The 14,409-nt window shown below is 38.0% G+C and overlaps 1 long non-coding RNA gene across 1 annotated transcript; it reads left to right on the forward strand.

Moving 5' to 3' along the window:
* Window positions 1–859: 859 nt before the first annotated feature.
* On the forward strand, window positions 860–14,385 carry LOC136838341 (uncharacterized). The gene is made up of 4 exons (XR_010852946.1): window positions 860–1,125; window positions 11,394–11,515; window positions 13,751–14,041; window positions 14,190–14,385. It is a non-coding gene; the product is annotated as an uncharacterized lncRNA (long non-coding RNA).
* The last annotated feature ends 24 nt before the right edge of the window (window positions 14,386–14,409 follow it).

Below are 14,409 nucleotides of genomic sequence, written 5' to 3' on the forward strand. Positions count from 1 at the left end.
AAAGAGGAATGGTTCAGTAGCAAAAGCCCTCCACTAGAGCCTGTGCAAGAAACACCAGGTAGCTTGCAGTAATAAGTGGTACGAACACCAGGCAAATGGTATCAGAACAGATAGTGTGATACATGCCAATAGACCTGACGAGACGTTGATTGACAAAATCAAGAAGAAAGTATCACTCACTGATGTCCCAATACCATGGGACACCAGAGTAGATGAGAAAGAAACAAAAAAACTGATAAGTGTCAAGACCTGAAAATAGAAATAAGAAGGGTATGGGATATGCCAATGGAAATTGTACCACATAGTCATAGGAGCACTAGGCACGATCCCAAGATCCCTGAAAAGGAATCTGGAAAGACTAGAAGCCGAAATAGCTCCAGGACTCATGCAGAAGGGTGTGCTACTGGAAACAGAGCACATAGTGAGAAAAGTGATGGACTCCTAAGGAGGCAGGATGCAAGCCAGAACCCCACACTATAAAAAAAACACCCTGTCGAATAGGATGACTGATAGACAAAAAAAAAAAAAATAATAATAATAATAATAATAAATAAATAAATAAATAAATAACAGTAATAAATATATATAAAAAATAAAAGAATGCATTAGGAAATAAATATATAATAATCATAACAATAATATTAATAATAATGATTTATTACTATTATTATTATTAATAATAATAATAATAATAATAATAATAATAATAATTAATAATAATAATAATTTTACAAATTGTAAAATTGAATGAATTTCATTTTAATGTAAAAACTCACTCAACAGATGGCACTATAGTCAACAGTCTGTAATTAACCAAACTCTAGAGTCCTTAGAACTTATTTTCCAAGATGGCAGATCAACAAAGACTTTGAGAAGTGCTACTAAAGAAAATAATTAACTTTTAATTGTACTTGCAAGTTAAATCATTAACAGTGAGTGGTAATTACTGTATGAAGTGTTGGTGAATGTAATTTTAAGGTGAATGAGGGTGAATTATGTTGTAATTTAAGGTGGAATTATGAGGGTAAAGTGAATGTCATTAACTGAATATGGGCCTTAAATACGTGTGGTCAGTTATTGGTACAATATTAATACTACTGACAAGAGTTAATGGTATCAAGCAAGGTGAGTGAAGGTAAATTGTTAAATTATGTTGAAATTAATGTCGAATTATAGAGGTAAAGTGAATTTGGCCCTTAAAGTGTGGTTAGTTATTGGTCCAATATTCATGTTATTTACCAGAATTAATGTTAACGCAATTAATTTAGGCTTTAAATAACAGTGTGGTTATTTATTGATTCAATATTAATGTTATTAACCAAAGTTAATGTTATCAACTAAATGAATTTAGGCCTTAAATATCAATTAGGTTATTTATTGGCCAACCTAATATTATTAACTGAATGCCTTAGGCCTAAGATAAACGTGTGGCTATTGGTTGATCCAGTATTAATGTTATTAACCAAAGTTGTTTATAGCAAAATTAATTTAGGCCTTAAATATCAGTTAGGTTATTTATTGGTCCAATATTAATGTTAACTAAATGAATTTAGGCCTTACATAAGTGTGATTATTAAACTGGTCCAATGTTAATGTTAACTATGTGAATTTAGGCTTTAAATAAGCATGATTAATTATTGGTCCAAAGTTCATATTAGAAAAAATCATTTTCATAGTATGACGTGGTCTAACTTTGACTAGCCTAACCTGATGCTAATAACACATCCTTAGTCTTGTGTATCCTAACTTAAGGTGTTAATAAAATAACACATCCTTAGTCTTGTGTAACCTAACTTGAAGTGTTAATAACACATCCTTAGTCTTGTGTGGCCTAACGTATGGTGTTAATAACACACCCTTAGTCCTGTGTAGCCTAACTTCAGGTGTTAATAACACATCCCTAGTCTTACAGAGTTTAATTTAAGAATAACACGTCCTTAGTCTTGCGTGGCCTAACTTGGTGTTAATAACACATCCTTAGTCTTGTGTAGCCTAACTTGAGGTGTTAATAACACATCCCTAGTCTTACAGAGTTTAATTTAAGTATTAATAACACATCCTTAGTCTTGTGTGCCCTAACTAGCGGTGTTAATAATACATCCCATGAGTTAAATTCATCCTATATTAACTTAGCCTAATCTAGCCTCACCTAACCTAACCCCATGTGTCTAATATAGCCTAACCTATCCTTACTACCCCTAGATTCTTAATTTATCTTAACTTAGCCTAACTCAACAATTGGGTGACTAATTTAACTAAAAATTTACTTAGCTGAACCCCAGGAAACTTGGGGAGCCTGATGTAACCTGTCCAAGCCTAACCTAACCTGCATTACCTTAGGTACTTCATTCAACTTAAATTACCTAACTCAATAATGGGCTGACTAATTTAACTCAAAATTCAGTTAGCCTAACTGCAAGTGACTATGCTGCTAAGCAAATTTTTCCAAATTATAACCCTTCCATTAAATAAATTTTTCGGTAGGTCTAAGCCGGCTGTCCACGGTTAGCTAGACTATGGCAGTTGACGTTTTTCTATAGAACTTTACCTGCTGAACAAGAATTTAAAGTCATATTTTGATGCTCGACTCTAATTAAGCTGTAAATTATCTTAGAACTGCACCCTATGGTAAAGGGAACCCTTTGAGAATCGGGGTTTTGGGTGGGGTAAAACACTTTTGAGAATAGCTAACGGTAAGGGGGACCCATTGGGGATTCGGGGTTTTGGGTGGGGTAAATAACTTGGGAAAAGGTTTGGGCACCTTATTGCTGTATTTCCTGCTATATATGTCATTTGGAACACGAAAAACAAGCGTAAAAAAAAAGGGCGAATAAATGGACAGTGGGAGCCGTTCCAAAGACACTTTTCATGCATTACTAGTACTGCTGATTCCAGACCCTATCACACATGCGTGGTCTTACAGGCGAGCCAATCACCTGATGCTTCCAACTCAGAGAGTAGTCTTCTAGGTAATTCTAAGCCCGCTGTCCGCGGTGAGGTAGCCTATGGCAGTTGACGTTTTTCTATAGAACTTGACCTGCTGAACAAGAATTTCAAGTAAAATCTTGTCGGTTGGCTGTAATAAAGCTTAATAGACCCCGAAGACTGCACACCGGTACCGTGGGTCCCCTGCACTGGCACATACAGCTCAAGGGTAAATTTACAGTTTAGCTGCAGCCGACGGGCAAAAATATTACCTAAACTCATGCAAAGCAAGCAAAGCAACACTGAAAAACGTCAACTGCCACAGGCTACCTCAACTACACACTAACCGTTGCATTGCCATTAAATAAGAAACGTAAACGGTAAACAAATCCGCCATCTTGGGTTACGTAACCACTAGGGAGCCATATGTTCAGCAGGGGTGGGGGGAAGAGATTTACTGCACAAAAGGTACAAGTTGGTAAAGTGACGTAGGACTGTTATGTAGAAACATGGCGTTAAATGACAGTTACCAAAAAATAATTTTTCAACACATGAAAAGCACTAAAACCTAATAACACCAAAACACAGGTGACCTAACTACCTACTAATAAAGAAGATAGTTTAGGAACCTTACCTTAAAGGGGTGGAGGGTACAATTCAGCCGCCGTTTTACAAACGCTAGTGGAGCCTCGTCTTACCGGGTCATCAAAGTGGATTTTAAAATGGGCTACTGCCAAGTTGATGAAGTTGTACCCCCTACGGCCGTACCTGGGCGTCGTCTCTTAGAAGTTCCCTCCACCTCCTCTCAATAGTATTTGTATGCGCACCAGTTACTGGGTCCACAAAGTTCATGGAGTGATTGACGGTTAAGTGCACGTAGCCTTCGTCCTTCAGGCAGTCATAAGCTCTCCAGCAATCAGATACCCAGTTGTCCCCGGTACAATGTAGGTTTATAACTAAGGTAGCAATTGACACAGGTAAGAGGCAAATTGCACTTGGTTACAGGCTCAGAGGAGCGGGAGGTTCCGGGTTACGTCCGTCATCATGCTGGGTTGAAGAGTGAGTGAACTGTGCCGGTGAACTGCACCGGAACAGGGTAGGAAGGATAAAGTTGGGGTGCTAAAAGTGTATTTCTGCTTTCAGTTTTGGGGTAGCGGAAGCTGTTGCGCTTTATCCGCATTTTTAAAATAATCTGGCAGGCTCGTATGCTCTGGCAAGCGGTAATATTGCGCTGCTGTGCGCGCCAACCACAGGGCTTACAAAATATGTAAAAAAGGTTTCTGTTAACGTCACTGAGAGAAAGTGGTAGCCGAAACGTCCTGCAAGACCCTTCTCCTCCTACCCCATATACATGCTTCAGGTGTCTGCCGACAAATGTAAAGTAATTTTGTAAGTTATTTATGGTAAAATCATGTTGCCTTAAGAGACGTCAATATATTTGTGAACGGAAAAGTACTGGAAGAACTTTGTAGGCACAAGCTACAACGAATAGGAAAACGGTTATAAAACAGTTGAGCAAAAGGAATGCATGTAACTGAGTTTATGTATCCCCCAAATTCTCCACCACGTAATGTTGGGGTAACGTTGCAACGTGATTGGTTGGGTACAGCCACCGAAAAAAAACCCACCAACTACTCTCTCAGTTGGAGGCATTGGATGAACTGAAAGCTGCCCTGTAAGATCGCATGCGTGAATTGACATGGCCTGGAATCAGCAGTAGTAGTGGTATGTGAAAAGTGCCTTTGTAACGGCTCGCACTGTCCATTTATTCCCCCTTATTTTTACGCTTGTTTTTCGTGTTCCAAATGACATATATAACTGGAAATACAACAATAAATTGCCCAAACCTTTTCCCAAGTTATTTACCCCACCCAGAACCCCGGATTCCCAACAGGTCCCCCTCACCGTGAGCTATTCTCGAAAGTGTTTTTACCCACCCAGGACCCAGATTCCCAAGGTCCCCCTTAATGGCTACAGTTCTAAGGTAATTTTAGCTTAATTACAGCCAGCGACAAAATATTACTTTAAATTCTTGTTCAGCAAGTAAAGTTCTATAAAAAAATGTCAACTGCCATAACCTAGCCCACCGCGGACAGCCGGCTTAGATCTACCGTCTTCTAAGCCGGTGTTCCATGGCGAGCTAGACTGTGGCAATTGACACTTTTCTGTGTTATTTTACTTGCATTACAAGAATTTAAAGTAATATTCTTTTTACATTTTCTGTAACCCCTGTTGCTAGCGCACGCAGCACAACATTACCGCCTGCCAGAACATACGAGCTTGCCAAGAATATTTCAAAATGCGGATAAGGCACGAAGCGCCATTCCACCACCTGTTTACGTTTCTTCTCCTTGACCGAAAGCTTTGAATAGTGTCCAGTCGAGCTAGACTATGGCAGTTGATGTTTTTCTGTGTTGTTTTGCTTGTTTTACAAGAGTTTAAGGTAATATTTTGCTGGTCGGCTGTAGCTAAACTGTAATTTACCTTTGAACTATATAGGTCGGTGCAGGGGACCCATTAGTGCCGTCATGTAGCCTTCAGAGGTCAATTACAGTTAAGTTACAGCCAGCCAACAAAATATTACTTTCAATTCTTGTAAAGCAAGTAAAATAACATAGGACAACGTCAACTGCCGTAGGCTACTTCACTGCGGACAGCCGGCTTAGAATTAAAAATTTTTCCTAGTGATAACAATTGCATATTAAATAAATGTCACATAATTAAAAAATTACATATTTGTTCAATTTTCTGTAGTTGTTATTCCTTACATTTACATAGTTTCTTTCTCATTATAAGCATTGCATTTTAAATCTATTTTTCCTAATTTAAACAATTAGTATATTCTAAATAAAATTTCCCTAATTGTAACCTTTCATTTAAAATATATTTTTCCTAATCTAAAACAATGGCATTTTGAATAGTTATAATATATTTACTATAATTATGACTTACATTTTGAATATTTTTTTCAAATTATATCCCTCAAGTTTTTAATAAATTTTCACATAGATTTTTCCCAATTAAGACCATTACATTTAAAATAAATTTTCCCTAAATATATATATATATATATATATATATATAACTCTTTAATTTTAAGTATATTTTGTCTAATTCAAAACAATTGTATTTTAAATTTTCTATAATTATAACCCACCCCAAGGAGATATATATATAGTGTATATATATATATATATATATACACACACATATATATATATATATATATATATATATATATATATATATATATATATATATATATATATATATATATGTGTGTGTGTATGTATGTATATATATTATATATATATATATATATATATATATATATATATATATATATATATATATATATGTATATATATATATATATATATATATATATATATATATATATGTATGTATATATATTATATATATATATATATATATATATATATATATATATATATATATATATATATATATATATATATATATATATATATATATATATATATATATATATATATATATATATATATATATATATATATATATATATATATATATATATATATATATATATATGTATATATATGTATATATGTATATATATATATTTATATATGTATATATGTATGTATATATATATATTTATATATGTATATATATATATATATATATATATATATATATATATATATATATATATATATATATATATATATATATATATATATATATATATATATATATATATATATATATATATATATATATATATATATATATATATATACACACATTTACATACATATAGACATATATATATGCATACATACATATTTAAAAATATTTTGAAATTTATTTTTATTCACATTTTATATTTTTATATATGTAACTTACCAAGTAATTACATTGCTTATAGTTTCACTCACCAGCATCTTATAAATTTTGAAATTCGTGGTAGCGCTAGTGTCAGTGTAGGGGACTAGCCCTCTCCCACTTTCGGGGTAAAAGGGAAGCTACTTCAACAGTGTTTTACAGTTGTTTTTCTGCCGGCTTCGACAGTGGTTCAGTTGTGAGTAGTCGGCTTAAATTTTGGCTTTCGTTGCTTTTCCCTTTGAGATTCTTCTCTGGGTGAAGTACTGGTAGCCTATGGCCTTTGTATTTATGTTAGGTTCTCTCTTCGCAAGACTGGTAATTTTCAATTTAGGACGCTTTTTCTTTCATTTGACTTTAATTATAACTCGATTGTTGACTTCTTAGACTTATCCTAGTAAGTCTGACTCTAGCGCTGCTAGCCTATGCTAATGCAGCAAAGGCTGCAATAAGCTCACTAAAGTGAAATATGACGCCCACTCTATGTATGTAGAATGTAGGGGACAAGAGTGTTTGGTTGACTGAACATGTGACGAACGTTCAGAGTGGGATGCTAGAAAATGGAAGGTTTTGGGGTCTCATTTAGCGAAATTAGACAGAGACAGGAAACGTAAGGTAGCCGCTAGAGCTGAAAAACAGACAGTAGATAGCAAGAACATAGTTAGTTCTGCTGATGACGATATTCCTGCTTTAACTTTACCTGCTGTGTCACCTGTTCCCAATTCTCCGACTATTCAGCCTACTCCTTTACCCGGCTCCCTTGGTTCCAAACCCGATTCTCTTGCCAGCCTAGAGTCGAAACTCACATGTACTGTAATTTTGACGTCAAAATGGGGTTAATTGTGGATACTGTGGTTAGTTGGGTGCTTCAGTGTGTGACCTTATGGACAAAGTGGAAAAAAGTGCTAGTGTTAGTGAAGTGTTAGTGGAAGTGGAGGGTGCTCGTCCCGCCGATGCTCCAAGGCAAAGGTCTCTGGCGTACTCCCCTACACCTGGGAGCAGTCATACCAGAGGCCCAAGGGACGTTGGTGGGGTCTGCCCAAGGGCAGTTATTGCCTCATTCAGAACTGCTGCAACTTCCCAGGTCACAGCAAAGGATTGCCATTGGAAAGGCATCCAAACGGAAGTGAGTATGCTATCCTCAAGTTTCGAGGCTTCCAGCCCCAAGAATAGGCGCCATTGGTGCTTTAGTGATGAATGGCAGCCATTGGAAAGGCCCATGGCAGACAAGGGCCACTCCCCTCTAATGCCTTACACTGGGGCAACTGGATGACTACTATACACATGCAGGATGCCTATTTCCACATTCCTATACATCTGTAATCCAGGAATTATCTATGTTTTGTGTTTCTTAACAGAGTATACCAGTTTCAGGCCTCATGCTTCAGCCTTTCGACCACTCTGCAAGTGTTCACCCAAGTTCTTGCTCCCACTCCAAGTGGCTTCATCTGATGGGGACAAACATTTCCCTCCTTTTAGACGATTGGCTCCTTCGATCGCCATTGAAGGAGAGATGCATGGTGGACCTTCGGAAGAACCTTCATTTATCACAAGAGTTGGGTCTGCTAATCAACCTTCAGAAGTCCCAGCTGATTCCATCACACACAATTCTCTATTTAGGGATGATGATAAACTCACACTAAACCTGTTTGGCGAACCAATGGATGAGCCTTCTAGGTACCTTAACCTCCATGGAGCAGTTTGTTTCCCTAGGAAGGCTACATATGAGAACTTTTCAGTTTTATCTGCAGGCCAGCTGGGACAGGAAAGCTCATCCAGACACATTCATCTTCCCAGTATCTCAAGAAATCAAGGAGGGTCTCCGGTGGTGAAAGTCAGAAGGCAGGCTTTCAGAAGGGAAGTCCCTTCTTCCTTTGAACCCCTACCTAGACTTCTATGCAGATGAGTCGAACCGGGTTGGGGAGTGCTTCTAGGCACCCAAGAAGTGTCAGGAACTTGGTCTAAGGGCCAGATTCACTGGCACATCAACGTCAAGGAGCCGACGGCAATTCAGCTGGGCCTTCAGTATTTTGCTTCAATAGTCCACAATCAAATAGTGACTGTATACTTGGACAATACTACGGCCCTGACATATATAAAGAAGCAAGGGGGGACTCATTCATTCTCCCTTTCTGAACCAGTGAGAACCCTCCTTTTATGGGCAGACCACAACCAGACCAAGTTGGTGACATGGTACATCCAGAGCAAGCTCAATGTCCTTGGAGACGGGTTGAGCTGTCGCAGTCAGGTGCTCCCCACAGAGTGGACTCTTCATCAGCAGGTGTGTGAGGATCTGTGGATGCTGTGGGGGAGACCTCTTATAGATCTGTTTGCGATGTCCAAGAATCATTGTCTACCAGTCTTTTGCTCTCCAGTACCAGATCCTCTAGCATGGGCAACAGACGTGATGCTACAAGACTGGCACGGCTGAACAAGGAACTCTATGCCTTCCTGCCATTCTGCATATGTGAAATCCTCGACAAGTTCCACAACCAAATGAATGTCATGATGACTCTAGTGGCCCCATTCTGGCCGTGACAGGAATGGTTCCCGGATCTCCTCTAGCTGCTGACAGACTTCCTGAGGTTGTTACCACTGCGACCAGGTCTGCTCAGACAACCCCACTTCAGGCGGTTCCTCCAAGGGTTGTCCATTCTGGCTCTGACAGGGCTCAGACTGTCGGGAAACTCCTCAGACAGGAGGGGTTTTCAAGAGCAACTTCAGAGGCTATTGCCAAGTGTAGGTGCTCCTCTTCTGACAAAGTCTATCAAGCCAAGTGGACAATCTTCAGAGCCTGGTGTAGAAGACATGACATCTCATCTTCTAAGACATCTGTAGCAGACATTGCTGAATTTCTCCTGTACTTGAGGACATCTAGGTGCCTGTCCTCCTCTATGATCAGAGGATACAGTCTATGCTGAGTTCAGTGTTTCGGCACAGAGGTATGGATCTCTCTGCTAATCAGAACCTGTCCGATCTCATAAAATCCTTTGATACCTCTAAATCCAAGGGGCAAGAGGCTGCCTCTTGGAATCTGGAAGTAGTTTTGAAGTGGCTCTTTGGACCCCGCTTCAAGTCTCTTCGTTCTGCTTCATTACGAGATCTTACCAGGAAGATCCTCTTTCTTGTGACATTAGCAACTGCCAAAAGTCAGTGAAGTGCATGCTCTTGACAAGAGAGTGGGATTTTCCCAAGGTGATGGCGTATGTTCCTTCACCCTGGGATTTTTAGCAAAGAATGAAGACCCAACCAAGCCCTGGCCTTGTTCCTTCACTATTAAAAGCCTGATGGAAATACTAGGCCCAGGTGGGGAGGAGAGAGTTCTGTGCCCAGTGAGAGCACTGAGGCACTGCTTGCGCAGAACGGAAAAGATTCGAGGTCCTACAAATTACTTCGAGTTCCTACAAGTAATTTGTGGTGCTCATTTAGGAATCCGTCTTGTGCCCTATCAAAGAACAGTTTTTCTTTCTTCTTGAAGGATCTGATCTTTGAGGCCCATTCTCAGGTTGGAGAAGAGGTTTTAACACCCATCAAAGCTAAAGCTCATGAGATCAGAGCTGTCTCCATGTCTTTAGCCTTCAATCACAACCTGTTTCTATGATCAATTCTTCAAGCGACTTACTGGAGGTGCAAGTCTATCTTTGCGACTCATTATCTTCGTGATGTGGGAACTACTTTTGGAAACTGTAGTGCTTTAGGACCGTTATCTGAGGCTGGCATGGTGTTGGGGAAGGAAGCGTAGGAAGCCTTTCTTCTTTCCTTTTCTCTTCATCGTGGACTTGGGTGTTGAGTCGTATGGGGAGCCTGGGGATACTGTATACCTGGAGATCTACCAGTCTTACTTTTAATGGGTGGGTGGTGTTTTTATATTTTGTGGTACAGGCGATGTTTGTGTTTGTTGATTCTGGTCATTTGGTTGGTCGGTATATGCCCTGGGCAGGGGCAACTGGCGTCTTGTATACTTTGTTAGTCACCGGGTTCATCCCTTGCTGCAAAGTACCCGCTGATGTAGAGGTGTGTCTGGCCAACTCGCCACACCCTACATGGTTAAGATGAGTGCTGACCAGAGGCAGCATCTACCTGCAGCAGCTCTCTTACCAGGTAAGGAACAAGCATTGTACCAATGCTAATATTGCTGTCCTCTAACTCATTATCATTCATAATGTTTTGGGGTAGTTAATCCATAAATCCAACCCACGTGTCAATTTGGGATTCAGCAGTATAATTACTTGGAAAGTTACGTACTGTATACAAAAACGACATTTTTATGATAAAGTTTTATATATACTTACCAAGTAATTACAAATCAAGCCCTTCCTCCTCCCCTCATATGGAAAGAAGGGCAAAAAACAACTGAATCACGCTGGTGAAGTCGCTCTTCTCGTACCTCGAAAGTGGGCGGGGACTAATCACCTACACTGACACTAGCGCTACCGTGAATTTCAAAATTTTTAAGCCGCCGGCGAGTGAAGCTATAAACAATGTAATCACTTGGTAATTATATATAAAACTTTATTTTTATCATGAAAATGTCATATTTAATATTTTTGTTCAGAAAATATGAAAATTGTAACCAATGATTTCATTTGTTTTTTTTTCAGGCAGATTTGTTTCCAGACATCACATCATGAAGGCCAAAGGAACCTCAGATTTATATGGATGTATGAGGATTTATGAATACCTTAGCTAATATATCAACACATCGTCTAATACACAAGAGCTAGTAAGTGCCTCGTTTATTGCAACATATCTGCCAATATATACAATTTAACACTTGGTTTTTATTCCATTCATAACCACTTTGGAGTATAGGTCTCTCTCTCTCTCTCTCTCTCTCTCTCTCTCTCTCTCTCTCTCTCTCTCTCTCTCTCTCTCTGTCGGCGTCTACATTCTCTCTCTCTCTCTCTCTCTCTCAGCATCTACACACTCTCTCTCTCTCTCTCAGCATCTACACACTCTCTCTCTCTCTCTCAGCATCTACACTCTCTCTCGAAGACTGGCTAACTAATAGAAAACAGAGAGTCGTAATAAACGATGAAGAATCAGAATGGGCAGATGTGACAAGCGGAGTTCCTCAGAGCTTTGTCCATGGCCCGCTCTTGTTTGTTATTTACATTAATGACATTGATTTAGGCTTAACTAGTAAGATAGCCAAATTTGCAGATGACACCAAACTAGGTGTAAATGCAGCAGACCCAGATACAGTGGAAAGTTCAAGAAATGATCTAAGGAAAATAGGAGAGTGGTCAAAAAGATTGCAAATGCCTTTTAACTTGGATAAATGTAATGTTACAAATAGGAACAAACAACCCTCATGCCAACTACATGCTGCTATAGTGTTGAACAAGAAGAGAACCTTGGAGTCATCATTACCAAGGACTTAAAATCCACAAAGCAGTGCATAAAAGCTGAAAAGAAGGCACAGAAACTAGTGGGATACATAAAGAAGCAGTTCAAATTCAGAATCAAAGAAACGGTGCTTCAGCTCTACACATCAATAGTTAGACCTCATCTTGAATATGCAGTACAGTTTTGGTCACCAGCACTAAGAAAGGACATAAATAGATTAGAAGGGGTACAAACAAGAGCTACAAAGCTAATTCCACCCATCAGGCAAATAGGTTACCAAAGACAACCAGAGAACCTGAACATATATGACTTAGAAACACGACGATTGCGAGTTTTAGAAACACTACGATTGCGAGGACAACTAGTAGAAACATTCAAAATACTGAAAGGCATAATACTTCAGTTACCTCTTCATATTAAACGAAAACCAGACAAGAATTAGTGGATTGAAGCTAAAGCCGAAGAGATACTACACATCTAATCGTTGGAACTTCCTTACATACACATATGTGACACATGGAATAAACTGCCACCAGAAGTTGTAAACAGCAAGTGTGGAAGAGTTTAAAAGAAAGCTAGACAAAATCTTTAGAACACGTGAATGAACAGTAAAACCTGCTCGTAGAGATAAATGAGCAAATGATGTCTCCTCGGGTGGACAAATAAGAGTCTGAGACATCCTTATGCTTGTAACTCACTCTCTCTTTTCCCTGATAGTGTTGAGATTTCGACCAGATAATCTGCTCAGATAATCCCAAAATCAGCAATCTAATCTAATTAAGCATTCTTCCACATTTTTTTCATCATAATACTGTATGATTATTATACCACACCGTATAAAAATTGTACCATAGTGTATGAATAGTGTACCGTTCATATATTTTGCAATAATCTGATAAAGTTCTTTTTCACTGCTAAAATTGCAACACTATTAATCTTCTAGTATTCTGGTAGTCATACTTTGCCAGTTCAAAAAAGGCTGCCATTATTTCCTGTACTCAAGAAGGTACGTCTGATATATTTTTCTATATATGGAAAATGCCTGTATGTTAGGTTTTCTATATTGTAAAAGCCTGTCTCTTGAATTATATTTTGTCCAAAAAGGCTTGTATATTATATATGCTATGCTTAAAAAGGTCTGTCTTACTGTATTTTCTACAATCAAAAAGGCCTCTCTGTCATAATTTTTTATATATTCAAATGTCAAATTGTCTATATAAATTTTAATTTAAAAATGGCCAAATGTCTATTATTACATTTTCATTTTCTGTCTTCATAAAGGTCTCTTTAATATTTTCTATATTAAAAAAAAGTTCTTTTAAAGTGCAAGATATAAACAGCAATTTTGGAATGATTTTACTGAGGAATATTACAATGTTTTCTGTCATGTTCTATATGAAAAAAGGCCTTTCTATATTTTTTTCTCTAAAAATATTTTTTTCTTTATAAAAAGGCCTTTCATAATTTTTTATCGGATAAGGCTTTTACGTTAAATATAAAAAACAGTAATTGTGGAATAAAAGGTAAAGAGAAACAGTTAATTTTCGGATGCGTTTACTGAGAAACATTACAATGTCTTGTATGTCTAACAATTACGTACAGTTATCAGGTCAGAAGCTCAAGATATCTAAGCAAGCGGATCAGATATGGCAATGACGACTCAAGAACCCTCTACATGAGGCCTGGGCATGAAGTGATGCCCTTCTCTACGCACCAGAGTACCATTTCTTGATAGTGTCCCACACCACTACACTGGCCTGTCTACTTTTAAGACATGTGGACTGTATCCTGAACCTGGCCTGCCTTCCTGCTACAGAAGCTTCAAATTATAATTCACAGAATAAGAATAATCATCCAATGGTGATTTCTTGGATGCAGCCAGGACGGAAATATAGCCCAAGTAAATATATACAGGTTTTTGGCCATTAGTGGTCTCATTGTAATTTTGGTTTCTGCAATTTGAACAATAACTGATTTGAAACTAATTTCTAAGCATGTTTGTTTGAAAATGTTTGAAAATTCCAAATATTTTTTTCCTTTACTTTCAGTTTCTCGTTGCCGGAGAAGTGGCAGAGGAGATGAAGGCGCTGGTAAAGCCTGAAAAATATATGGCTGTCCTCCGACCTCGGTGGACAGCTTAATAACACCTGTTACTGAAGTAACAAGAAGTCCGGGCAACATCAATTAAGTTTCTAAAGTGGCAGTTGACAAGTGATTCCATGCCATTCTTATAGACAAACATTATTGTAAGCTATATTGTAACGGGTC

This window comes from Macrobrachium rosenbergii, chromosome 4, assembly GCF_040412425.1.
Source record: "Macrobrachium rosenbergii isolate ZJJX-2024 chromosome 4, ASM4041242v1, whole genome shotgun sequence".
Classification (NCBI taxonomy): Eukaryota; Metazoa; Arthropoda; class Malacostraca; order Decapoda; family Palaemonidae; genus Macrobrachium; species Macrobrachium rosenbergii.